We start from the raw sequence: 26,556 nt of genomic DNA on the forward strand, positions 1-26,556 counted from the left end.
CATTTGGGCATGCAAGAATGAAAGCCTAAGGACAAAAGTTCATGCCATTTGTAGATTGTTTAATCAATTTGAAGAAGTGCAACTATATCATATTCCTAGGAAACAGAATGAAGATGCCGATTTACTTGCACAGCAAGTAGTTACATGTGTTGAGAAAGAAGTGCAGGTCATCATGGTGGCAGCAACTGTCAAGCAATCGAGATAACAGGGATTGGAGTCATTGACTCCCATTATTAGCTACATTTTGGAGGGTGAGTTTCCACAAGACTTCACAAAGGCTCAGAAGAGGAGACTCGTGAAAAAGGCAAGCGCGTATCTCTTCCTAGAAGGATCCCTCTATCAAAGAGGGAATGATCAAGTGTGCAGAAGAGTACCAACTATCAAGGAGATTCCAGCCATTCTAAAAGGTTTGCATGAAGAGGCATGTGGTGGTCATTTTGCCCAAGAGTTAACTGTGAAGAAGATTTTGCTTGCGGGGTATGTTTGGCCAAGTCTGCATGTGGATGTCCAACATTGGTGTAAAGTTGTCACAATTGTCAAGTAAATGGGAATAGAATATTGGTGTATGGTCCAAGGCAAATCGTGCTTGCAAATGGACCCTTTGAAAAGTGGGGCATTGATGCTATGGGTCCTCTCCCTAGGACAAAAAATGGTAAACTCTACATTCTAGTGGCGGTAGACTATATGACTAGGTGGGTGGAAGCACAAAGAGTGGCAAAGGTAACTGAGAGGACAGTGAGCAAATTTGTCTACACTCACATTTGTTGTAGATTTGGCACGCCTTTGGAGATTTTTTTTGATAATGGTCCAAAGTTTAGAAAGGGCTTGCTCACAGAGGTCTGTGAAGAACTTCACATTCTACATCGTCATAGTACACCCTACTATCCCCAATCCAATGGTCCGGTAGAAAAAGCTTATGGTGTCATTGCAAGCATCATTAGAAAGATGGTGAGAAACAAGACTTCTTGGATGGTGCCTTGTGGGCGTATCGAACCACATATAGGCAAGCCATAGAGTTTACACCATTTCACTTGGTCTATGGTCAAGAGGCTTCACAACCAATTGAGCTCAACATTCCAACAATGCGACTTCATGGCAAAGCAGCACAAGATGATCAAGAAGCATGGATGGATCGACTTCTTACCTTAGCTGAGCTTGAGTGGAAAAGAGAAGCAGCATACGAGTGCTACAAAAGGAAAGCTACACAGGAGAAGGAGAAGCTTGACAAGGGGTCATTTTTTCCTTCCTACATCTTTCTCTATTACTCTCATAAATTAGACCACCAAAAATATCCATCTTTTTATGGTAGACTTATAATGAGAGAGATTTATTTTGACCCCTTTATATTTTTTCCACCTATATTATTTGTATTTGACATGTACATATTTTTTTTAGACCCCTCAATATTTGATTTCTTAGTTGTACTATTCATTTATATCATGATCTCAACAATATCTTCAATTATAGACCTACCAAATAAGATCAAGGGTATGTGGCATGCATGCATGTACCATGGGGAGCTCACTCTTGGAGGTATTCAAAAGAATCATCCAAAGAAGGACCTCACAAGGACCTTGTGCAGTGGAAAAAACAATCGGTTTTGCTGAATTTTTAAAGATCACATGCTCCCCGAATTTGAAAAGGTAATACAAACAAAAGTTGTAGCTCATGAGCCGAACTTTCACCTCAAATTTTTTCATATTTTTTTGAGCTACGAGCTGGGAGCTATGATTTTATTGGTGGACCCCAGTTTGCCCATGCTATGCAGCCACACTCCCTCTTCCACTTTATCATTTTCCTCTTTCACACACACTCCTCCCTCTCCTTCCCACTCCCAAACCTAAAACTCCAATGTCCTAATTCACCCTCTTCACCATTGCCACATCTCTTACACCTCCATAGCCTTCATCCTCCATTTCTACACCCTATGTGTCCCCCTTTCTCTCTACATATATGTCCATATTACCATACTCTCTTCATCTTTGTAAATAACTTCAAAAAATCAGCAAAAATCCAAGGATAACCTCTGCAAATGAAGTCTTTTATCATGAATTTTCCAAGGTTTGAAGATAACATAGCTTCATCGACACGCGTTACTTCGCCATGCTGACCGCTTCTTCTACCGGTGCTGTAAAGAGGTGAATGTCAACTTCTCCAAAGCTTCAACCTCTCTTTACAAGCTCATCCCTTCTCTAAATTTTCTCATCATATATCTCACCATTTGGTGAATGATTTTGTAAATATTTTTTAGTGATAATTACTAACTACTAACCACTAACCTTATTGTAAAATGCACCCTCTACTAGAGTAGGCACTCCCAAATTATTCAATCAATCCTCTCTCCTATCATCCTCAATAATTCTCTTCCCTTGAGCCCACATCCATGTGACTCAAAGGACAAGAGAGACCCACCCTCATTAAAAAATATAAAATAAAAAATGCATAATATTTTATTCCTTCAAATAAACTTGATTAGGCCTAATCCTAATCGGGGCTTCTAAAACCTATAAAAAGAGCCCTTCTCTCCCTTGTAAATCACCACATGATCACACTACACCACACCATTCTCAACACATAACACACCACTCTTAAAGCCTAGTTGAGTAGAGTGTGTGCATTGTGAGTGCTCTATTCCATCACTACACATAGGTGCATGGAGAAGCTTGAAGTTAGTTATGCTATCTAGAGGAGTGGAGTGATAGTATACTCTTCACCACACTTGTAGCCTACTCTTGTGCATAAATAAGATTTATAGTTTTGGGTGAAATTGTATGCTGCAACTACGACTCTTCTCTCCAAATTGACTTGATAAGTGGCTCATCAGGTGGTTGAAGGTATATTGTCCTTGAATTTTGTTGTGCCATTTCATGCTTGGTGGTTTGAGGGCTTGTTGAATTGTTTGCCTAAAAGGTAAATTGTAAGAGGGTGCTCGGTGAGAGGGCTCCCGTGACCCTAAGACAATTTGTGTATTGGCAACAAGGTCAAGTTTTGTGTTGTCCCTCTATTTCTCATCAAGCTTTGTGTGCATCTAGTCTTTAAGGCTAAGACTGAGTTGCTCAAGTGATTTGTGCGCTTTACCTCTCTCTGGCGTGGTGAATGTTTGTGTTTGGTGTGTGTGGCTATCTTGCATTCCCCTCTCTTTGTGCGTTTGAGTACAAGGAGATATCACGTGCGTCCTACTTCGCATCTATAACTAGGTGGTGCCCCTTTTCTTGTTTGGTTTCTGGTTGTGGGCTGTTGTGTCTCTGATTGTGCTTGCCCCAGCCCCAATTGAGCAGCACGGGAGCCTCGAAGGGTGTTTAGAGGCCGCTCTTCTTGTTTCCCGCCCCGGACCGCCTCACTACAAGAATATTTCCAAAAGATTATAGATATTATATCCATCTCACAACAAAGGCAAAAGGTTGTTGCTAACAAGCACAGAAGAGCCCTGACCTTTAAATAAAATGATTGGGTCTTGCTTAAATTTTCCCAAGGCTCGGTTAAGGCACACGACGGGCAAGAATCCTACGGGACACCAAAAGTACTGTGCTAAACTAGCAAAAAGGTACTATGGCCCCTTTTAGATTCTTAAACCAATCAATGAGACGGATTATCAACTCAAGTTTCCCAACCACTGGCTCATACACAATGCTTTACACGTGAGCCTGTTAAAGCCTTACCAAGGAGAGCCACCCCAAGAAGCAACCATAGATGACCCACCGGAGATTGAAGACCAAGATGAGGTACTACAGCTTGAGTCCATTCTCCAACATGAAGACAAGGTATTGAGAGGTGGTAAGATTATCCGACGGTATCTTAATAAATTTAAGAGTTATCCTTTTGAACATGCTAGATGGATGCAAGGCATACAAATTAAAGGATAACCTAAACCTTGTCAATGCTTACAATGATTCCCTAGAGTAAGCAGATGTAAATATGTTTCGAATGATCAATGTTTTTGTCTTATAAGACTCTCTTTTTCTTTATATGTGCACAAATGTTAAGAATTATGCATGCTTAGGATCATGTTTGTGGCGACGACATCTCCCAAACACCAAGTAGAGCTTGTCACTCTACTATGGAAGATTGATACGTACTAATGAGCAGACATGCTTGCGGCAGCTAAGTCTCTCAAGAACCAAATGGATTAGTCATCCATTCAAGAACGACGTCTAGGGTAAAATAGGGATCCTCAACCCGCTAGCAAACGGACTAATGATTAGGCTTTATCTTCTCTACCTCATAGTCCAGGACGACTATGATATCAAGAGAGAAGTAATGTCATAAAAACCTAATATCTACTTTCCCAAATTATTTTATCATATTAAACTAATCATTTAATATAGGGAAAATACAAGGGGGAGCAAAGGCTAGATATTGGAAAGGCTGCCAGACCCGTCTCAACAGGGGACCCAAAAGAGGAGAATTGGGGATCCAGATGGGGATGGTCTGCTAAAGAGCAAAGTACATCAATGGGTTTAAAAGACCTCTAGGCTTAACTCCATTAAGACTTCCATAGGGAAAAGTTCCAAATTTTTACTCTAAAAGTCCTAGGCCATGGGAATTGCTCTTAGTAGTGACTAAAGTGTTGAATGCTAAAGTCAACAAAGTGGCTACAACAAGAAAGCAAGAGAGTGGGTGAGCTGGGATGAGACATCACACACACACACACAAGCTTACTTTTACACCTAAAAGCAAATATGACACATGTCAGGCATGCAACAAAACCCCCAATTTTTCATAACTCCTATTGGATGGACAAAGAGGTGGACCAATGAGAATTGAGCTAGTGTAAATTCAATTTCTTATTTTAGAAATGCTTGATAAAAGAGCCAATGAGAATTAATCTCCCAAAAATACTATTGGACAATCAAAAGGTCCAATGAGAAATAAGCAGCCCACAAATTTGCTTAATTCCTATTGGCCAGAAGACTAAAAGGTCCAATAAGAATTTAGATAGTTAAATTAATTATCTAAGATTTTACAAAAAGGGGAAAAGGGTGGACACTTGTCATAAGGCTCTTGACTTGGCATCTCAAATAGCCAACATGAGTAAAATTCTTTCTCAAATGCTATTGGCTAAGCTTTTCAACGGCCAATAGAATGCCAGCAAGAGTAAATTGGAGAAGGGGTCGCCCAAGAAGAGAGAGAGAGAAGCCTCACTTTTGCCTAACACAATTACACACAAACTCACACAACTCATGTGTAGAGCAAGAAAGTCATCTCCTTCTCCAAGATTTAATGGAAAGCTTATCTTCTTCTCCAAGTTTTGAGAATGGAGGCCTACACCAACAACTCTTGGATATGGAATGCAAATCCAACCAAGAGCCAAGATTCAATGCCATGATTCTCTCCTCTATTATCTAATTACTAAGCTAAGCTAAGCTACAAGAGTAATTAAGTGAGGAAATACTTCTTTCTCGTAAGAATACTTCTTCTTCCTCTACATCTAGTCTCATACCCTGCTAGCTCTCACCATCTTCGAAAGTGTGTGAGGTCTTGGTTTAAGACCACGAGGGAATTGATGTTATCTGTTATCACGTGTAAGTTTGGTGCATGTAGCTTCCATCTTCACTGCACCAACGAGTTTTTACCAAGGAACACAAAGAATTGTATTGTACAAAGTCTCTCTTAATGGAAGAATCTATAATACAAATGCATAATGGAGGGGGGACTGGTCCATGTAAATCCTGTCCTCAATAGTTGTAAATTGTTATATTTCTCTCCCTCTTTCAAGTATTGTTATTCCAAACTAATTAGGTATTATGCTAATGTTGCTATCTCCAACTAAGCACTCTTCTATGCTCATTAGGAACTTGCTCTAATGAAATTCTCACTATGTTAAGTTATTTTCCGCTATTTACAAGCTATTTAGACCATTAAATGTTACAAAAGGGCAGCTGGATCCATGAAGGATTCCACTGTGGAAAAAATTAGTGTTACTATGAAGATATCACCACTTTTGTTTTTGAGGACAAAAATGCTTCTCCAAGGGGAAGTAATGTCAGGCCTAAGATTGGACCGGGGCAGGCCAAGGGCGCGGACCGACATGGGGTAAAGAGGGTCCTATAAATAGCAAGACCAAGGGCCTAGATAGGGCATGATTGGGTGGTTATTTGCATGGTCTAGTCCCAAGTCCTAATACCCTAAGAGGCATTTTGCTACCTAGTGTGGAATTTATCCCCCTCCTCTCTATTTGACTTAGGCAAATTGGAAGGGGTCAATGGAGCATGAGGGCTATCACATGCACTTGAGTTAATTCAAGTAGATTTTGTAAACTCAACTAGAAATTGTAAAGTATGTGCATTAGATCTAGAGCCCTGATCTTGCTTGCCACCCAAGACTCACATCCACCCTTGATCCCCTTCCACCATGGCCATGTGAAATAGAGATGAGGATTATCCCCTTAAAACTTCTAGATTTTCTATGTATAAGGTTTCATGAACACATAGTGCACACATGTAGGCTGTCATTTCATCAATCCATTAGAGCAAATAGAGCATGGACAGGTCAGAGTTTTGTGCACATGTAGGGCTAGAAATGTGTCCTCGTAGTGGAAAGGGACTAGAGCTTGATAATAGTCTCGAATCCATTCGAGGAGGGGTTGAAGAGGGACCAAGAGACACTGCATCATCTAGAGGGGGCCAATGAATAAAGTGTTTAAAGTGTTTTTAAAGGCAAGCAAATAAATTGTAGGAGCGTAAGAGAGAGGAGGCACTGAAGCTTTTATAGGAAACACTTGAAGGTGAGGAATTGATAAGTCTTTTGGCATAGCCTGGTGGTGACCTCTATAATGTCCTTAGGTGGATTTTTGTGATCTAGTTTCATGTAGATGAGATGTTTCCTAAGTTAGAGAAACCCTAATGAATGGGCAACGGTTCTAGTTCAGATATCCCAGCAATGGGTTGCAAAAGTGGGCATGTCATCAAAAGCTATTCATGGAAGTTGAATTTATTGATTGATGTTGATACCCATCTCATGGTTCACAATGCTTTTTGATGTTGCTATTGATATTCATTTAACGTTTTGTAATGCTTTTTGAGTCGTTAGAATTCGATGTATACAATTGTTTTTCTGCACTTCAATATAATTCACTTCTCTCCCATGTTGAGTGCATGTACTAGAGAGATTGTTTTCCATGAACTATGTTGTGTTTCAGATTGAAATATGCTTCAAGTCCAAAAGGATACTCAACTCAATTCAAAAATTTTCTTTATAATATGTAGGTTTCTCTTCTACTAGCTGCATGCAAGTGCTATCAAAAGTCAAGTTGTAGGTGCTACCAAAAGTTAAGTTGAAGGTGCTACCAAAAGTTAAGTTGCAGGCAAAATCTGCACATGGTAGGTTTGTGAAACTCTTTTGAGATGAAGTGACCTTTGTCTCATTTTGATTTCTTGTTGAAGACAAAGTATGGTGTGGAGCCAAGCTTAGAGCATTATTCATGCATGGTTTATCTTATAATTTTGGAGCATAAGGTGATATGTCATCTTGTCTATGGGAAAAAAAATTCTTTCTTTCTTGAATTTGTATATCACTAAAGATTGTTGAAAGAAACAGGCAAGCTAAGCAAAAGAAACCAATTTCCATGTTGTTTGGTCTTCGTGTATCTTCAACAAGATTGAATTCAAAACAAAAGAAGAACGGGGACATAAGCCAATCCTCGCCACATAAAAGCAGCATTACTGGGAACATAAAGGCCATGCTTGACAATGGTGAGGACTTGGACAAATACGGGAAGGGCACTTCCCTACGGTTTATTATAAAGGTGGAGGACAATGCCACCTCCACACCATATGTATGGTTTTCTTTTATGGGTACAAGCATTGCAATGCACGAAATGCATCTCTCTTTAGTATAATGTGAAAATTTTCTCCTCCATCATATCTATTAATTCAAATTTTCATTTTCTTTGTGTGGTCATAGAGCTTTTGGCAAAAGTTTTGAGGAGAGATTCTATGGAGCCATTAGAATAAGCTTTGCGAGGTAAAAGCCGCACCACTACTGCTTTTGAATTCTTATCATTTGCAATCTCAAGCAATCAAGGAAAACTAGTTTGTTGAACATTAAAATGCTCTTCGATTCGAACAAGCCTCTCATGCTATGATTATTGATGAATGGTCTTCTAACTTACCATGTCCCTCAACATGTGAGGAGCTTTGCATTCCAAAATCCTCAAATAAGCTTCGTGATCTTGAACACACAAAGCTTGATGAAACCTTTGCTTGGGTATCCTTATCATTGAGATCCAACACACTCTTGATAAGAGTCACTAGTTTGAATATTTGTTTTCATAAACCTTCACATGCAGCGATCTTGGATGACAAAAGCAAGATTATATGATAAAAGCGACCATAACCACCTTCTCTTAGCCCGATCAGTAACTATTTCTTGTGAAAAAGTAACTATTTCTTGTGAAAAAGTTCCCGCTTATTCTGATGACAAAGCCCTAACCTGAAAATTGAAACAATTTTTTCTTCCCTCCACTATTGGTGTACCCATTGTTCTCCTCTATTCCTTACATTTCCTTGCTATCCATAATGTCTATTTCATATTTATATCCTAATCCTACGATATCTTCCACATATCTTGTAACCAAGCTCGTGAAATTTCTTAAATAATTTTCCTCTACACCATGATAACATCTACAAAAACCAAAATATGAAGCAGTATTTTCATGACAAACATGGCATGGGGAACGGAGAGACACAAACTCCTAAGGTTTTGGTTGAACCACCAAATGAGGCACTAAGATGGCCTATTGAGGCCTTGCCCCAAAGAAACCAATCAATTATTGCCCAATGAGCACACTCAAAGGCCCACAAAGGTCATAGTCCCACAATGGATGGGAAAGTGAATAGCCAAGAGAGTGGCATGCAAGCATGGAAACCAAAGAGATCATAGATAAGCACAAGTGTAAGCCTAAATGAGGCAAACCCTTTTGAGGGATCCTAGAGTGAGAGCACACTTTGTAGGTGAGGGAACTCCTCACATGCCGAAATAGAGGCATTATATGGACATGTAGGAGTGACATCAACTTTTATATTATATATTATATTATTATATGTAGGAATAGAATATATTATATGGACATGTAGGAGTGAACGCATGAAGAGACATCAACTTTTTGATATAAAAATGTAAACGTATGAAGATAATACAATGTTGATTGAATTTGAAAGTCAATGACACCATCTCTGAGTAGTGCTGGTCATGGCATACTAACGGCCCACTGTGTGTAGATAAGTCCTCTCTCTCACTCCCTCTCTCTAATTTCTATAGAGGCTGGCATTGAGATGGAAGATGAAAAAATAAGGGTGGGCCAAAAGTAGGAGACTACAGAGAGGAATGTGTGTTGTGGTACAGTTGGGATATTGGGCTTCAGAATGCATGTCGACAGGGTGGTTACAATTTTGGCCATGGTTCTCTCTCTCTCTCTCTCTCTCTCTCTCTCTCTCTCTCTCTCTCTCTCTCTCTCTCTCTCTCTCTCTCTCTCTCTCCAATGGAACTAGCCGCTATTCTGCTGGCGAGGTGACGAGTGGTGACTACCATACTTTGTGAGTACTCTTCACCTCGCCAGCAGAATAACGGCTAGCTCCATTGGGGGGAGAGAGAGAGAGAGTATTGTGGTAGTGCTACTTTGAGTGCAGTAGTTGAGAGAGAGAAAAGGAGAGAGCTCGCACTCGCTTGAACCTTGTTAAAGCTCACACCCTCGACTTGCAACCTAGCGGCCACAATCTTTTAGCAAGTGAATTCAAGAAAGAGAGAGTGCTTAATATAACAGTTTCTATTTTATTTAAAATAGAAACTCTAAGCTTTCAATTTTATTGAAAGCAATGAAGAAAAATCTGCAAAGATTCCAATAAAACCCATCACCCATAAAGGCACCTTATGTGGGTGCCCTATCCAGGTGAAAGGGAACTTATATAAGTTGAGAATGTATTAGGTGCCCCCCAGACACATCCACTCTTCACTCACATGTGGGGTGAGTGATTTGTTCCTTTTTCTTTTTTCTTTTTTTTTCTTTTTTTTTGGGGGGGGGGGGGGGGGGGGGGGGGGGGGGCAATTGCACCTCTTTGAGGTGCAATTAATTTAAGTTTTGCCGTGACAAGCAATTATGGCTTTGGGATTCTTCGAATGCACACTTTTTCACCTTGAAAGGATAAACAAAAGATCTAAATTTTTTTTAACAAGTGTGACCCGTCCTTCGAATGGAGGGGAATGACATGCATGGCGAGCAAAGAAGCAAGAGCAACAATGAGCAAGGGAGGCAAAGAGGGAGAGAGTATCATTAGCATAGGGATGCAAATGACGAAGAGGTGAGAGTATCGCTAGCTACCTTTCTTGCTTTCCAACATAACATTTCTAAGCAATAATCCATCTTTTTAGAGGATGCAAAGTGATGGCATCTATCCAAATGCAATTATCTATGCTTGAATTTTGAAAGCATGTGGCACTATATATGCAAAAACTAATATAGGCAAAAGAATTCATGATGATATTGTTAGTCAGGGGATGCTAAAAGAGAGCATAGTTGAAAGCACCTACGCTTTCATCTTGAATGCATGTGGCACTATGCAAGACACTGGTATGGGCAAAAACTCACTAGCATCATTTTGTTAGTCAGTCACATATGCTTGCATCTTGAAGGCATGTGGCACTACGCAACGCTAATATGGGAAAAACAATTCATGATCATATTGTTAGTGAGGGGTTGTTGAAAAAAACATCGCGCTTGGAAACACCTGGGAGGACATGTATGCCAAAACTCGTCTTCAAAAAGCACAAAAAGTGCTTGAGGAGCTAGCTCTAGGTTGTTTTCAAAGGATGCAAAGCGATCTCATCTCTCCAAATACATTTACTTATGCTTGAATTGTAATGGCATGTGGCACAACAAAAGACATAGATATGAGCAAATTCACAATGATATCCTTAGTCAAGGGTTGTTGAAAGAAAATGTTGTGCTTTAGAATGCCTTGGCTGACTTGCATAGCAAATGTGCTGTACTTTAGAAAGCACAAAAAGTGCTTGAGGAGCTACCTCTTTGGGATGTTGTCTCTTGGACTTCATTGATTGTAGAATATAACAAATAAGGGTATGGCCACAAAGCTCTAGGGCCATTTTCAATGGATGCAAAGCGAGGGAATCTCTCCATATGCAATCACTTGTGCTTGCATCTTGCAGGTGTAAGGCACCACTCAAGATATTGATAGGGTGAAAAGACGTACAATGATATTGATGGTCAAGGGCTCCCAAAAGAAAACATAGATAAAATCACCTATGCTTTCATCTCGAAGGCATGCGGCACTACACAAGACACTAATATGGGCAAAAGAAATTCACGATCATATTGTTAGGTAGGGGTTGTTGAAAGAAAACATTGTGCTTGGCAATACCTTGGTTGACATTTATGCCAAATGTCATCTACTTTAGAAAGCACAAAAAGTGCTTAAGGAGATGCATGTATGGGATGTCCTCTATTAGTGTTTTGATTGCGAGATATGCCCAATGGGGACAATGCCAAGAAGCTTTGGGATTTTTTTTTAGGATGCCAAGTGAGGGCATCTCTCCAAAAGCAACTACCTTCGCTTGATTTTTAAAGGCATCTAGCACTACACAAGACACTGATATGGGAGAAAGAATTCATGAGGATATTGTTAGCCGAGAATGTTGTGGTTGGCAATGCCTTGGAGGATATGCCGAACAAAGGCAAGGTCAAGAAACTCTATGCTGTTTTCAATGGATGCAAATTAAAGCGAGGGCATCTCTCCAGATGCAATCATTTAGGCTTGCATCTTGAAGGCGTGTGGCACCGCTGAAGATGCTGATATGGCAGAAAGAGTTCAGGATGATATTGTTAGTCAAGGGGCTAATGAAAGAAAGTGTGGTGCTTGGCACTACCTTGGTCAACATGTATGCTAAATGTGGTCTACTTTGAAAAGCACAAAAAGTTCTTGAGGAGCTACTTGGCTGCTATGTTGTCTCTTTCAGTGCATTGATTTCTGAATATACCTATAACAAGGGCAAGGCCATGAAGCTTTGGGTTGTTTTCAGCAGATTTCAATTGAGGGCATCTCTCTAGTTGCAATTGCCTATGCTTGCATCTTGAAGGCATGTGTGGCACTACGCAAGACATTGATATGTCACAATGACTATTAAAATGATATTAATAGTCAGGGGTTGTTGGAAAAAAACATAGTGCTTGACATTGCATTGGTTGACATGTATGCCAAGTGTGGTGCACTTTAAAAAGCACCTTGAGGAGCTTCTTGTTCGGAATGTCAATTCTTGGAATGCATTGCACAAGAAGATTTAGAAATATTCTCATGTAGGAAAACGGAGTCTTTCGAGCGTTTTTGGTACGATGAATAACATCACGAGCTTCTGCTCGAGAGGCGCCGCATACCTAGCTAGGCACGATTGGGGGCAGGGGACCGCCGTTCCCCCCCACCTGGCCAACGGTCCCTGGCCCCAATCGGCCCTACCTAGGTATGCAGTGTCTCCCTCACAGAAGCTCATGATGTTGAGGTAAGTCACAATGTGGGAATTATTGTGTGAATTTGTTCAAAACTTCTTGTGAATTGGTTGTGGGATAGGATGAACCAAGGCAGGGCAAGGAAGCTCTCGGGTATTTTCAGTAGATGCAAAGTGAGGACCTCACTCTCGATGAATCCACCTACGCTTTCATCTTAAAAGGCATCTGACATTATGCAAGATGCTGATGTGACACTATGCAATGTCTTGGTTGACATGTATGCCAAAGACACTTGAGGATCTACTCATTGATTTTTGGCTGTGCCCAACGCCGAATAGCCAGCCTATAGGGGAAGGGCAAGGAAGCTATGGACTATTTTCAACATATGCAAAGCAAGGACATCTCTCCATATGAAGCATGTGGCACTATGCAAGAAAAGAATTCAAATTATTGTTAATCAGGTGAAGAGGAAGATGGCTTTCTTGAAGGAGCTGCACGAACACCACTTATCACAAAAACTTTATCCTTTGGAAGGAGTCTCTCTCTAAGGATGAGAACTTTTTAAGGGCTGAAAATTGCCAAAAATATGGTGAGCTTGTAGGGAGGGGACAGCCATGAAGAGGCCATGGGCAAGGAGTTTCTTTGCAGATAATGGGCTGCTTATGAGGAGGCGGTGCAGATTAGGCACAAGAAGTTTTCGACAAATTCTCACAATAATTCCCACAATATGACTTACCTCAACATCATGAGCTTCTGTGAGGGAGGCACGGCATACCTAGCTAGGTACGATTGGGGGTAGGGGACCGCCGGCCCGGTGGGGGGGCCGGGGGTCCCCTGCCCCCAATCGTACCTAGCTAGGTCACGAGCAGAAGCTCATGATGTTATGCATTGTATGAAAAACACTGGAAAAGGCTCCCTTTTCCTACATGAGAAAATTTCTAAATCTTCTTGTGAGGGCATAGGAAGAAGTCGTGAGATATGGTGAGGTCCATGGGTCGAAGGTTGAGTTAAACGGCGATGACATCCTGAAGCTGTTGTTTCATCTCTTGCCAAGAGATGGATTTTGGGGGCAGAGAAGAAGAAGAAGAAGAAGAAGAGAGAGAGAGAGAGAGAGAGAGAGAGAGAGAGAGAGAAGAATAAGTAGGAACAATCATACAAAAATAACTAGGAACATGTCTTGATTCTTGAAATCTGAAGAGCTTCCCAATAACAGGCAAAACGACCATATCAAAGATGATTATCTGTGTGGTGACATTTTTAATGGTGCCAAAGGGGCCAAGGCACATGGAGTGAAATTTGCGATTAAAACGACACGAGGCTTTCATCTTGTACCAACCTTTCCATGACACGTTTTGAAAGAGCCAAAGACACATCTATGCTTCCTCCTCCCTCTCGACCACAAAACCACACCATTTCACCATCACCGCGAATGTGAGGGGTTTGTACACATAAAGGGGGACCCCATCCGAAGTCCACCTCATACACGGGAAACTGAGGGGAGCTAGACACTTGAAGCATCACCATTTTGAACTCTGTTTCATCAAACAACTTCATAAAAGGTAGCACCTCAAACTTGCCATAAAAGGTTCTAAAAAAATTTTCATCTAGCCTCTTTATAAGCTTCTGTATTCGCAAAGTTATGGCTCCACACTCTCTTGTTCGAGCTCCTCCTTTCTTGCTACAGTTCCATCCCTAAGTATTGCATTTCCAAAATAAGCTTCTGGCAAAGGGGGCTCCAATTTGGATCGCATATTCGAGAGCAAATATAATATGCAATCTCGACTCTTATCTGTATCTGTAGCTGCTATCACATGCTTCCACATATGAGCACCGAGGGCTTGCAAAGATGAAAATGGTGCATGGTCCGTCGCAGGGCAGGAGGTGGTTGCCATGTCCTTAAGCTTCTTCACCATTTCTGAGGTGAAGTGAAAATCCCGTTGTACTAATTCACATCCCGCGAGTTCAGAGGGAGAACACCATGGATTGACATTGTCCTCTTCTCGGCATGGGGGTGGCAATATGAGCTTTTCCGGACTCAATGCTTCCCTCATGTGTACCGGGTGCATTGAGAGAGGTAGCCCCCTTGCACACTCGCCCCATGACTTCATGAAGTGCCACAATGAGGCTCCATCTGCCACGATATGACTATTTCCAAACCCGAGAACAAATCCCTCATCGTTAAGAAATCTGGTCACCTGAAACGACGATTTCAGTCAAATAAGAAAGGGCGAGATGCAGTACAAGAAGAAATATGAGACAAACAAACAAGAATGCTAAGATGCAACAGCAAAGCTTGAAAGCACCGACAAGACTGCCAGAAAAGATTAAATTCGAGGCTAAAATTGCCTTTCAAATTCTTCATGTTTCCTCATAACACCCATGCTTCACATATAGAGGCAATTACTACAATCCACACACATTCTTTGCATTTCCACCATTATACATGAACTTGTGAATGTTACTAGGCCCATCTCTGATTCATTCGTCACTAGTCCAATCCATCGTGAAGCTCAGATTTTCGACCGCAAGCGCTTCCAAAGCGAACACTACCTGAACAGAGAGGAGAGGATCATCCGGGCTGTTCCACTTTGTGACATCCCCATGCGGAGCGAAGTGCTTGAAGAAAGGCCGGTGCTCAAAATCATCTTTCTCCAAGGTGGAGAAGGGCATATCAATGTAAGCTTCAATAAAGGGCACACCTGCATCATTGCAATCAAGAGCGAGGCGTCCATCTTCCTGCTCAAAGCCCATGGAAAAAACTCAACCAGGACGGAAGCAAGGCTGGCCTTGAGATGGGAGACGACAAAATCAGGGTGCGAGAGGGGCTGATTCTGATCCAACTTGAAGAAGAGGATGCGCTGATTGTAATGAAACCATCGCCAAAAGCAGTCGACTGCAGAGAGAAACATGTGTTGTGGAGCAGTTTGGATACTGGGCTTCACAATGCATGAGGGTGGTCAGGGTTTCGGCCATGGCTCTCTCCCCCTCTCTCGCTCGACAATGGAACTAGGCGCTGCCCTGCTGGCTACGTGAAGGTACTCACAAAGTATTAAGGCTGGCTACACACCAATGACCCTCATGTACTGAGTCTGACTTAGTGGGCTCGTTCTTTCACACTTTACTGAGCCCTGGTTTGTTACGTATTTTATTCATTCTTTCGAGAGATTCCTCCCAACCATCCTTACGTCCCACTATATCTGCCTTCGAATTCGTATCTCACTCTCTGAAAGGGGGATGTCAAAGTCGAACTCGCACTGCTTGACAAAGCTACACTCTAAGGCGATGGTTACGCGAGGCTTAGAGCCTGGTTGTGTGGGCCTGCTCATCAGATCTCCAGCCAGGTCATCCGGTTGATGCGACACGCCATCATTGGCTGCAAATCGCTGCTCAACTGCCTGAAGCGAGGGTTGAAAAAAGTAACTGTTGAATCAGCAGGGCGGCTGCTCTATAAAATGGTCAATCTTGGTGTTTACGAGGCAATCCTGGTGTTCACGAGAGAATCTGAACAGCTTCCGATAGCATTAAATTGACGTGATTTAACACACTCTCTCTAGTTTTACTTGTTGGTAACCGGCTGATGAGCATGCTCCTGTGCACATGCGACCAGGCTCTTAGTTTTCGGTAGGAACTCTAAACCAGCTCTAACACAAGCAGCTTTTCACCGGCTTAGTTGTGTAACTATGCCAAAAAAGGCATATTTTGAAAACTATGTCGGTTAGTTGCCGATCAGCGGTCGTCATCTCTCTCTCTCTCTCTCTCTCTCTCTCTCTCTCTCTCTCTCTCTCTCTCTCTCTCTCTCTCCGTTGTTGCCCATCACACTTTGAGCGTCCGTACCTACCATGGTCAAGCTTACGAACAACTAAGCCTCGTGTGAGCGCGTCCTAAGACGGCCCTCATAGAAAACACACCACCCACATGATCATGTTGCAGAGGGTAGCCCATACATTAAAAAAAAATCATGAACGTGATTCGTGTCCCCAACCATCAGCTTCAATGCAAGCATTGTGGCCCCTCCTCGTTTGTACCCGCATCGATTGACGCTTCGCAGCCCTGCCTCATCTATTCGGGTTGTCCTCTGTTAAATAGCAATCCTCTTCTCTATAATAGCATCCACCAGTGGGGCTACCTACCCTCAAAGCCATGTTTTGCACCGCTTGCACATTCCCCTTAGCTCTTGGTAGCCTGGTGCTAACACTCGTAGACCACTGCCTCCTTAATTGTGGATTTAAAGCTAATAACTGACCAAATGTAATGTCTGCTTTTTTATTTTGAACATCACTTATCGGGTTGTACTTGGGATAGCCACGTCCTAATTGGAAATCCGCTTGCTTGATCTTGTAGCGTCTCCTTCTTTTGCTAGGATCGGGCTTCTCTCTACCTTCGTACACTTTCTCTTTTCCTTTGCAAGCTCTAGATTCCCGCTCTGTCTCTGTCTCCCTCTCATCTCTTGCTCTCTTTTTGGCCAAAACTTTGATATCCTGCTTATCCACCCCAATGATATTCACCCTTGGGACTTCACCTCCATTTAGCAGAGCTGGCAACACAGGATTTTCCACTGCTTTCTCTCTTGGACCATTGAACTGCCCTTGGCCTCGACCTCTACCAAATAGCGAGTAAATGCCTCCTCTCTCTCTCTCTCTCTCTCTCTCTCTCTCTCTCTCTCTCTCTCTCTCTCTCTCTCTCTCTCTCTCTCTCTCTCTCTCTCTCTCTCTCTCTCTCTCTCTCTCTCTCTCTCTGTGGCTGAGGACAATTAGGTGCATAGTGCCCCTCTTCTCCACAATTGTAGAAGCTACCTGACAGTGGCCTTGACCTGCCCCTTTCTCCTCTTGGCTATCCTCTTTTCATCACGCTAGCCGCAGCTCCTGCATTTCCTCGGACAAATCCTGCACCGTGCGTACCCAATTTTGCAGCACAACAGCTACACCTCGATTTTTGTGATTCTCTTCATGCATAGCCTCCCTTGCACTCTCCGGTTGAAGGGGGGTCATCATCTCATAGCTCGACACACCCTGCTCTATCTTTTTCTTTATCTTCCGCTCTTTGATCGTGCAATTGCTACCACACCATTGTAATTTTTTGGGCTCTAAATTGACTTTCTCTTCACCTTAGGGTGCAGACACGCCATGAATATGTCCAGCTTAAAGTAGTTTCCATTAGCCAATTGCATGGCTACTGCTAGTTCTGTCCAACACTCTTCAAAATGACCTAAAAACAAATTGAACTCTTCACTTACATCTTGTTTAAGCGCCTTTAGCTTCGCATCCATCTCGATCGGGGACACCTCCTTGCGATAGTCTCCCATAGAGCGGCCACGCTTGTCTTGGCTCAGCTTCCAGAGCTTCATACCAAACTTTGGCCTTTCCACCCATCACCAAAGGAAATGTCTGCATTTTGCTATCCTCGTTCCGCATACGCAACGATAGCATATACAAATCGAAATCCAACATCCACTCGTTGGGGCCCTCCTCGCTTGTGAAAATCCATCCATAGCTTCTTGCCACCATGATTTCCAACGCAAAAACCTACTTCTTTTCTATCAATTGGGAGCAATCAGTGTGCTCCTTCGTGGGGGCACCAGAAGATGGAGAGGGGGAATAGGGGAACACACTCGGCACCACAATAAAGGCCTCCCTATAGCTTAGGGTATCCACAACACCCCTATCCTCTCAAAAAACACCTTCAAAAACACTCTTTGCACTAGCAGACCGCTGCCTGCTCTTTTCCCAATGCTTACACACTCCACAAGTCCACCACACAATGCACACCTACTGCCACAGTCTGTCTCCACCCTTACACACACACACACACACACACACACAGAGCCGCTCAATCTCACTCTCTCACACAAAATATTGTCGGTCTAGTGGGGCACACACATCCACACTTCTGGCACCACGTGGAAGCACAAGAGCAGGAGAAAGAGAAGGGGGGGAAGGGGAAACGACAGCAAATGGGACAACAATGGCTTGATTATGCTTCAAAAGGTATGTACAGAGCTTGCAATGCCATCACCATGGCCATTTTCAAGAAAAAGTACAAAGGGATTAGTCTGTCAGAGAGCCCCACTTTGCAAGCTTCAAACGACACAAAAAAAGCCCCCATTTCATTAAAAAAATGGCGTTTATAATGGGTGGCCTTCAACTTTAGAATCTGCACCTTAATTGGCCCATATGGCATCCCAATTTAGAAACTTGAGGAAAGGGGGAGCCGATTCACTTTCATCTACTCCCTTTGGTTCTCTTTGGCTTGTGCTTGAGGGGGGGGTGCACTAGCGACATCGCTAGTGCCCCTTGGCATTTTTCATTATTTTTTACTTTTTCCTTCTTAACCTTACCCCTTTTACCTTTGAATTTGGCTCTTGGGCTTTTGACCCATCTGCACTCCATCTACCCCTTTGGTCGGCTTGGCTCTACTCTCATTTGCCTTTGGACCCATTTGACCCACTTCAAGCTTGGTCCTTCTTTCCTCAGCCTTCTCCTTGGATTGCTCCATGGGATCCCTTTGTACTTGGCCCACTTCTCACTTTTCTTCTTGGTCGCCATTTGGACTTGCCCGGCCTTCTCTCCCCCACTACCATGTGACCGCCCTTTGCCCTATCTATACACCGGACCACTAGCGATATCGCTAGTGGTGCCGAGCCTTTTTCTTAAAAATGCTTGGCGACGTGTGAACCGGCCCGTACTGGGCACTTTCCATGTCATCAGCTGCCACCTATGGTCCTCCACAGCGAGCATGCCGTCGCCTACTCCCGTCAAAATGCCCGCATGGCCGACAACACCTCCGCGTGTAGTATCGACACAGTGCCACACCATCCGCCATCGCTGAGCTCCTTAGGAGCTCTCGCACCACACATGACTGTAGAGAGGCTCATGCCCCCACAAATATACCCTGCCCAGCTGTCCCTCTTCCTCGCATATGGGATCACTACATGGCCACATGGCCTTCACTGAGTCATTGAGCCTCTAAAGGCATTGAAAATCCTCAAAAATCCTCAAAAATAACGCCCACCACCCCAATGCTCCCCTCTACTGCTCTGGGATCGGACCCCCAAGCCACAAAGATCAACCAAAATTTCATCACGTTGGCTTTGAACTTTTGTAGATCCCGTCGTCTTTAGACTTCACCGTGGCCTCCAACCAACAGCCCGAAAATTGGGAGAAACATCTGCATTCACCTACTTGGCATTAGCCCTCAACTTTGACCCATCATAGCCTGCTAACTGGGATCAAATCAACATGCAGACAATTCCTATTGGCTCCACATGAAGTGCATCACCCTCTAGAACTCGTTCAAGGTGCAAGAAATGCCAGATGGAAAGATTCCCCACGCGGTCGACTTGGCCCATAATTGGCCCCCGAAAAAACTTATAGTGGCCATAACTTACTATCTAGAGCTCTGATTGGCAATCCGAGAAGATAGGCATGCTCCATAATTCAATCTCTACTTATCTATCTGCTAACATTTGCCTGGGCCATCTGTCCCCATCTGCCTTGCCCGTCGGGGATCTGCAACACCTTCTAACTTTGAGCTTTAATATCTTGCACATCGGGGCTCCGTTTGACGAGTCGTTTAAATCGGCTTCTAGAGCACATTGAACACTACATTCTAGAGCACTAACTTGGCACTTTGGGAACCTTGATCTCTCATCCCATCTAGACCATCCTTTAGTTCTTTTGGGTTAAAAAAACACTTTAGACATACATCTCCGCTACCCTTTGGCTACCAAGGATCTTGGTACCTGCCCTAGCCTTTTGCGCTACACCTCCCTACAACCTTTGCTTGGCATTGCACACTTCCCAACTTGGACTAACTTTGGTTGCACCATCGTCACAAAAAGTTGATTTCCAAGCAGCAATATGTGTTGTTTTAAACTTTGATTCAAAGTATGACTGGTTTCAAATTTTTGAATTTTATGCAAAAAATTAGGGGTTTGTTGCTGCCGTAGTTTTGCCAATATGCGGCTTGAAGCTTGACTGCAACACCGCAAGACAAGGGAGGGGGGTGTGGGGTCAAAAGAGGGGGCGTGCGCACCATTCCTTGGCCAATTACTGTGTCCAAAGCTCAAAACCTTGGAGGTTTTTAGTGTGAAACAAAGAGGCCTCAACGACTATGGCAAGGAGAAGTTGCGGTGAGAGAGACAGAAGGAGTCTACACCTAGTGTGATGCGACTTGGCCCTCATTTGAGCTACTAGCAAGCTTGACACAAACCATATCAATTGAGGATGTACTGCTAGACCCTCTCCACTACTCTTTGCAATTAACATTCTCTAAACCATGTGTGTGGTTTCTTGAATGCTAATTTCCAAAAGTTAAGAAGAGTAGCAACTAAGGTTTTGAAGTTGCTAAAGAGAAAAGTAGCATACACATAAATTTAGTTAGCATGGCTGCCAATAATAAAGAGATTAGAATGAAAATTGATGACTTTGATTTTGCACATGGAGGTGCTATTAATGAACTAAGCTACAACCAACCATGGGCAACCAACCATGGTGAAGTTCTCCAACAACTTCACACCCATGAAATTCTCCAAACTCCCCAAGAGGAGAGAGTGCCTAGGAAGTCTCTTGGATGAGACTATCAAAAGAGGACTCTCTATAGTGAGACAAGAGTAGGATCCACACAAAGTGAAAGAAGTGAATCTCCAAACACTTTGGAAGATGTGGCTCCACAAAGATGGCGGTCATGAAGATCTTCAACTCCTCCAAAGAGGAAAAGATCGCTGTGTAGCCCCTCTCCTCAAAATTCCAAGAGGGAAGAGAGAAACCAAAAGAAGAAAAAGGAGACAAAGAGGTCACCCTCTTCTCCATCTTCACCATCTTCCTCTTCTTCCAATGAGAGCAGTGGCTCATTTCTACAGAGCCTAAAAGTAAAGGGCATCAAAATTCTTATGCTACTTGGAAAAGGTCGAACAACACCAAAAAGTTCAAAGAGGGAGGAAAGAAAATCTCCTTTTTCACCTATGATGGCACCTTTGGTGCCGCTGACAAATTCTTGGCCTTTATCCTAGAGTTTGGCCCAATTTTATAAAAAGCATAGACTTGAGATGTTTAGACCAAGGACTAGGTGTGGGATCAAAACCATCCCATTTTTCCACTGAGGTACATGGATTGTGATCCATGTTCCTCTGAGACATACTAAAACTAGAATTGCACCACAGCCAGAGATAGTCTCCAAGGCCCTGATGGTCTTTTCAAAATTGAAATTGGACTTAAGTTGTGGGTGTTGCAAGTAAAATTGTGAATTTGGTGAAAGTGAGGGATACAATTTTGTCGATTGTAAGCTTGGACTAATAGAGCAACTGTAAACTCATAGCCATCAAGTAATTTTTACAGGGTGCAACAGCTAGAGGGTGCAGCTCAACAAGTAAGTCAAACCAAAGAGTACACAATGCAGCAAATGAGGTAACAAGGTTCGGGTTTTGTAAAGCCATTTCTTCATGTATTTGAAATTAGGAAGGTTGTACCAGGATAGAAACCCTAGCCTAAGAGACCAAGTGAGGAACGTTTCAACTGAAGAGAGTGTGAATCAAAAACCACTGCATCCGCTAAATACCATTATAGAGGAGGTTCTATCTGATACATCATTGGAAAGATCTTACACCATAATGGTTGAGGGATTCCACAGGGTGAACTTTAAAGAAGGAACATCCATGGGGATAGGTCCTTTGCAGCCTGCATGGGATGTCAAGCTACTGTATCTAAAATTTCAATTCGCGAACTAGTTGAAAGCTAAAATTTATAAGGATAGTATGGATCGCTATTATGCTAAATTGGAGAACAAACCAAGTGAGTTTAATGACCTTGTAGATGTGGACTATAACAAAGATAGATACTTTGATTGGGAAGGAATGATGTATGTAGTTGTGCATAGCCCATTCATTGTGGACAAATGGGGGTTAACTGGCACCAATTACAAAGTAGATGAGGAATTAGTGCATGAACCACCCGAGTTCAACAAGCAAAGCTCTGTGCTCAGGCACGTTAAAAAGACAACATGGATCAATACAAACAATACTTATATGGGACTGTATAAATTCAATAATGGAGAAAAAACACTCTATTATAGATGTGACAAACCCCACATTGAAGAGCTAACCAACCACAAGAGACTGTATGTCTTTACATACAGAGAGGGGAGAAATATCCAAGTGGTCATGGTGGATAAGCATGGCCGTCAATACTCTCCTATAGACCGTGAGGAGTTAGAACAATATACATACTTTGGTGGACCACTCCATCAATATTATGTAACCCCCGAACAAGTTAGACCCATGACGACCCAAACGAGACCAGAAATTGGAAAAGTAAGTCCAGTAAGAACAAGAGTGGAAGATTCAGTTGGTCACCAATGATTCTCAAATATAGGCCCCATGGGATCTAAAGTTTCTTTGAAAACACACCGGGGCAGTGAAGCACCTGATTTGACTTATGCAACTAGAACCTGTCAAATTTTTTCACGAGATCAAACATGAATACCGTATGAAAGAGTAGTGGAGAGGAAATCGATTGTAGTGCCAAGGGGAGAATACCAAGCTAGAGAGACTCTATTAGGAGGATTGCGAGTGGTTAGAATGGTTGCCAAAACTATACTCAGGCAACCATCTCAAGTGGCCAAGTGTGTACTTAAAAAGTATAGAGGGTCGGGGGATCCATATGCACATGTTTCAATCTTCAAACATGTGTTGCGGGCTAAGTAGGTAATGGATTTCCATACTCAGTATAAAGGATTTGGATTGCCCCTAGAAGGAACAGCCTTGACCTGGTTCCAACCATTAAACATCCAAGATTTTTCCAACATAGGACAACTTCTATGAGAATTTGCAAAGGAATTCTCAAAAACAAGGATTAAGCATATTACGGTCTATCATAATAACTAATATCTAATTCTCCTAAATGATTTTCTCATGTTAAACTGATCATTTAATATGGGGAAGTGCCAGGGGAGAAAAAGCTAGAATATTGGTTAAGCTAGCAGACCGGCCACAATAGGGATCCAAAGGAGGAAAAATAGGGATCCAAAGCGGGGGCCATCTGCAAAATACCAAGGTGCAACAATGGGCTAAAAAGACCCTAAGGTTCAGCCCATTAAGACTTCCAAAATGCTAAGGTTCCAAAATTCAAAGGTTGTGTCCAATGGTCAAAAGCCTAGGGAAATTGGATGCTTTGTTTGTGTCCCAAAAGTCTTTATCAAGGACTACAAAGGAGGGGGTGAGCCGAAGAAGTGGGTGATGAGAGAGAAACTCACACAAGCTCCCTTTGTACACAAGAGGAAAGAGGGACACATGTAAGCTCCCTAGCCCACATGCCCACAAGGTGTACTCAAATCCTATTGGATGACCTTGGAGGTGAACCAATGAGAATTAGGCTAGAGTAAGTCTAGTTTCATTAATTTAAAAACACTTAATAAAAGAATCAATAAAAATTAAGCTCTTTAGAAGACTATTGGACAATCTCCCAAGGGGTCCAATGAGCATTCAACAGCCCAATGGCTTGCGTGATTCCTGTTGGCCAGGAGGCAAAGAGGTCCAATGAGTGTTTAGTTGCATTTATGAATTACCTAAAGCACTCACAAAAGGGGAAAGGGGGACACATGTCAAAAGGCTATCACTTATATTGCTTAATTTCCATTGGCTAGGCCTGGGGAGGTCCAATAGGGTTGTAGCGTGAGCATTTAGCAAGAGGGGTCAACCAAGAGAGAGAGGGGGCTGATTTTCTCAAGGCATTATTCACTTACACACTCACACAATCAATGTATGAAGCAAGAAGACTCTCTCTCTCTCTCTCTTCTCAAGCTTTAATGGAAAGCTTACCACCTACTCCAAGCTTGTGAGAAGCGAGGCCTACACCAACAACTCTTGGCTTTGTGATGCAAATCCAACCAAGAGCCAAGCTTCAATGCATGTTCATCTCCTCTACCATGCTAATTACTAAGCTAATCTATGCTCATATGAGTGATTATGTGAGGATATGTACATATTTCTCGTAAGAATACTCCTTCTTCCTCTCAATCTACTCTCATACACCGGTAGCTCTCACCGTCTTTGAAGGTGTGTGAGGTCCTGGGTCTGAGACCGTGAGGGAATTGATGTTGTGTTTGATAAGTGTTTTGCTTAGTGCATGATGTTTTCATCTTCATTGCACTAGCTAGTATTGAAGGAACACAAAGAATTGTATCTCTTGATGGGAGAAACCATAATACAAATCCTTTTGAAGGGGGGAGCGGCTCCATATAAATCCGGTCCTCAACTGTTGTCAATAGCTTAATTTCTCTCTCTTTTGAAGTATTGCTCATGCTCTCTAACTAGTGATAGCCGTTTTTCGGCTCTCCACAATTGCCATACTAAGTTACTCACCCTACCAAATTCACCCAAACGCTATGGCTATCCCTACCATTTCACTGTACATAGGCGTGTGTGAGTTAGGGGGCTTTTCCCATATCTTCTTAAAAACCCTCAGCTAGCTAGTCACTGGGCTAGGTGAGCCAAAAAAAATAAATAAATAAAAAAATAAAAGTATATTATGGCCTCTTTGTGTGTAAATATTTCATTGTATATATGGCCTAAATATAGGGATTTTTTATAATTATTTTGGTATTTTATTTAAATATTTCTACTAAGGTGTGTGTTTTATTAAACCTATGTACACCTTCTTTCATCCTCTTACACCATAATTATATTTTTGCCAATATGTACATACTCTAACCTCATATTTTTCCTTTATACAAATCACTCCCACATTTTCACCCTCACCCTCGTGAAAACAAAAAATTGATTTCTACTCATTGGTTACTTTTATTATATTATTTACTTGCATACCTTTTCCTCTTTCACCCAAAATAATTCAAGAAGGGACCATATCATATGATTCCAATATCTTTCCATATCCATAACTCCTTCATATTTTTATTATTATTTTTACTCATTATTCTAACACCATGTGTTCATTGAGCTAAAGTCCATGAATAGTCCATACACTAGTCCCACCATGTATATATTTCTTATTTCACCAATAATCCTCCTCCATGCATGGGTCAAGGGCAACTTGAATGCTTTGTATTATAATATGACAAAGGAGGGGCTCACTCTTGGATGCATTGTACAAATTCAACAAAGGAGGGGGCCACTAAAAGACTTTTGCAGGCATAAAAAACAGGCTTTTTGGTGAGAATTTTGGCACCTATCTCCACTCCGAATTTGGAGCGGTAGTCAAAAGAGAAAATATAGCCCACGCTCTGAATAATCACCTCAAAGTTTTTCATGATTTTTGGAGCTACCAGCGGTGAGCTATGATTTTTTGAGTAGACCCCAGTCTGCCCACTTTTCTCACAAGTAGCCCATAGTCTTCTCTCACCCTTCCACACACCTACTCACTCTTACACATCCCTCCCTCTCCTTCCCTCACTCAAACCTGCAATTTCCATGGCTTCTCCCACCCTCTTCACCATTACCCTTCTCTCTCATCCCTATAGTTCTTTTATGAACCTCTACAAACATATACCCTCTCCATGTCTCTCTCTATTGCTTCTATGTTACAATTTCATTTACCTCTCCTAAAAATATCTAAAATTCAGCATCTTAACCATGATAACTTTTGCAAATTGAGGATTTTTCATCAACAAATCCTCTTTTCATCGTGGTGGTCAACCATGGCGGCGGCGTAAAGAAGCGAAGAAGAAGAAGAAGACCAGCGGTCATTTTTTCCACAATCTACACAAGGGTGAGTTCAAGCTTCTTCAAAGCTTCACCATCTCAATGATTCTCTTTTAATTCACCCCTCTTACTTCATCAAATCAACTCATCCTACCCATTGTAAATATATCATTAACTTTCTAGTGATTACTAACACTAACCACTAACATACTAACACAAAATAGCATTGACCTAACCATAAAAGACACCTCACCTCAAGACATGTACAAAGTAACTCTCTCTCTCTCTCTCTCTCTCTCTCTCTCTCTCTCTCCCCCCTTACTTAAAACTCTACTTTCACATTATTCACCATCAATAATGCTCTCTTTTGAGCCCACATCCATGACTCAAGCAGACAAAGAAGGCCCGCAATGTTTTGATATTCAAAAAAATCATAATCCTGATTTGTTAGCTTGTA

At 42.2% G+C, this 26,556-nt stretch overlaps 1 pseudogene across 1 annotated transcript; it reads right to left on the reverse strand.

Moving 5' to 3' along the window:
* Positions 1–13,612: 13,612 nt before the first annotated feature.
* LOC147429771 (BAHD acyltransferase DCR-like) lies at positions 13,613–15,424 on the reverse strand (annotated as a pseudogene). Its single transcript, XR_015185813.1, has 2 exons — positions 15,002–15,424; positions 13,613–14,646 (listed from the first exon to the last, which is right to left on the reverse strand). The product of XR_015185813.1 is annotated as a BAHD acyltransferase DCR-like (transcript).
* Positions 15,425–26,556: the final 11,132 nt, after the last annotated feature.

Source organism: Adiantum capillus-veneris, chromosome 22, assembly GCF_014529385.1.
Source record: "Adiantum capillus-veneris isolate H3 chromosome 22, ASM1452938v2, whole genome shotgun sequence".
Lineage (NCBI taxonomy): Eukaryota > Viridiplantae > Streptophyta > Polypodiopsida > Polypodiales > Pteridaceae > Adiantum > Adiantum capillus-veneris.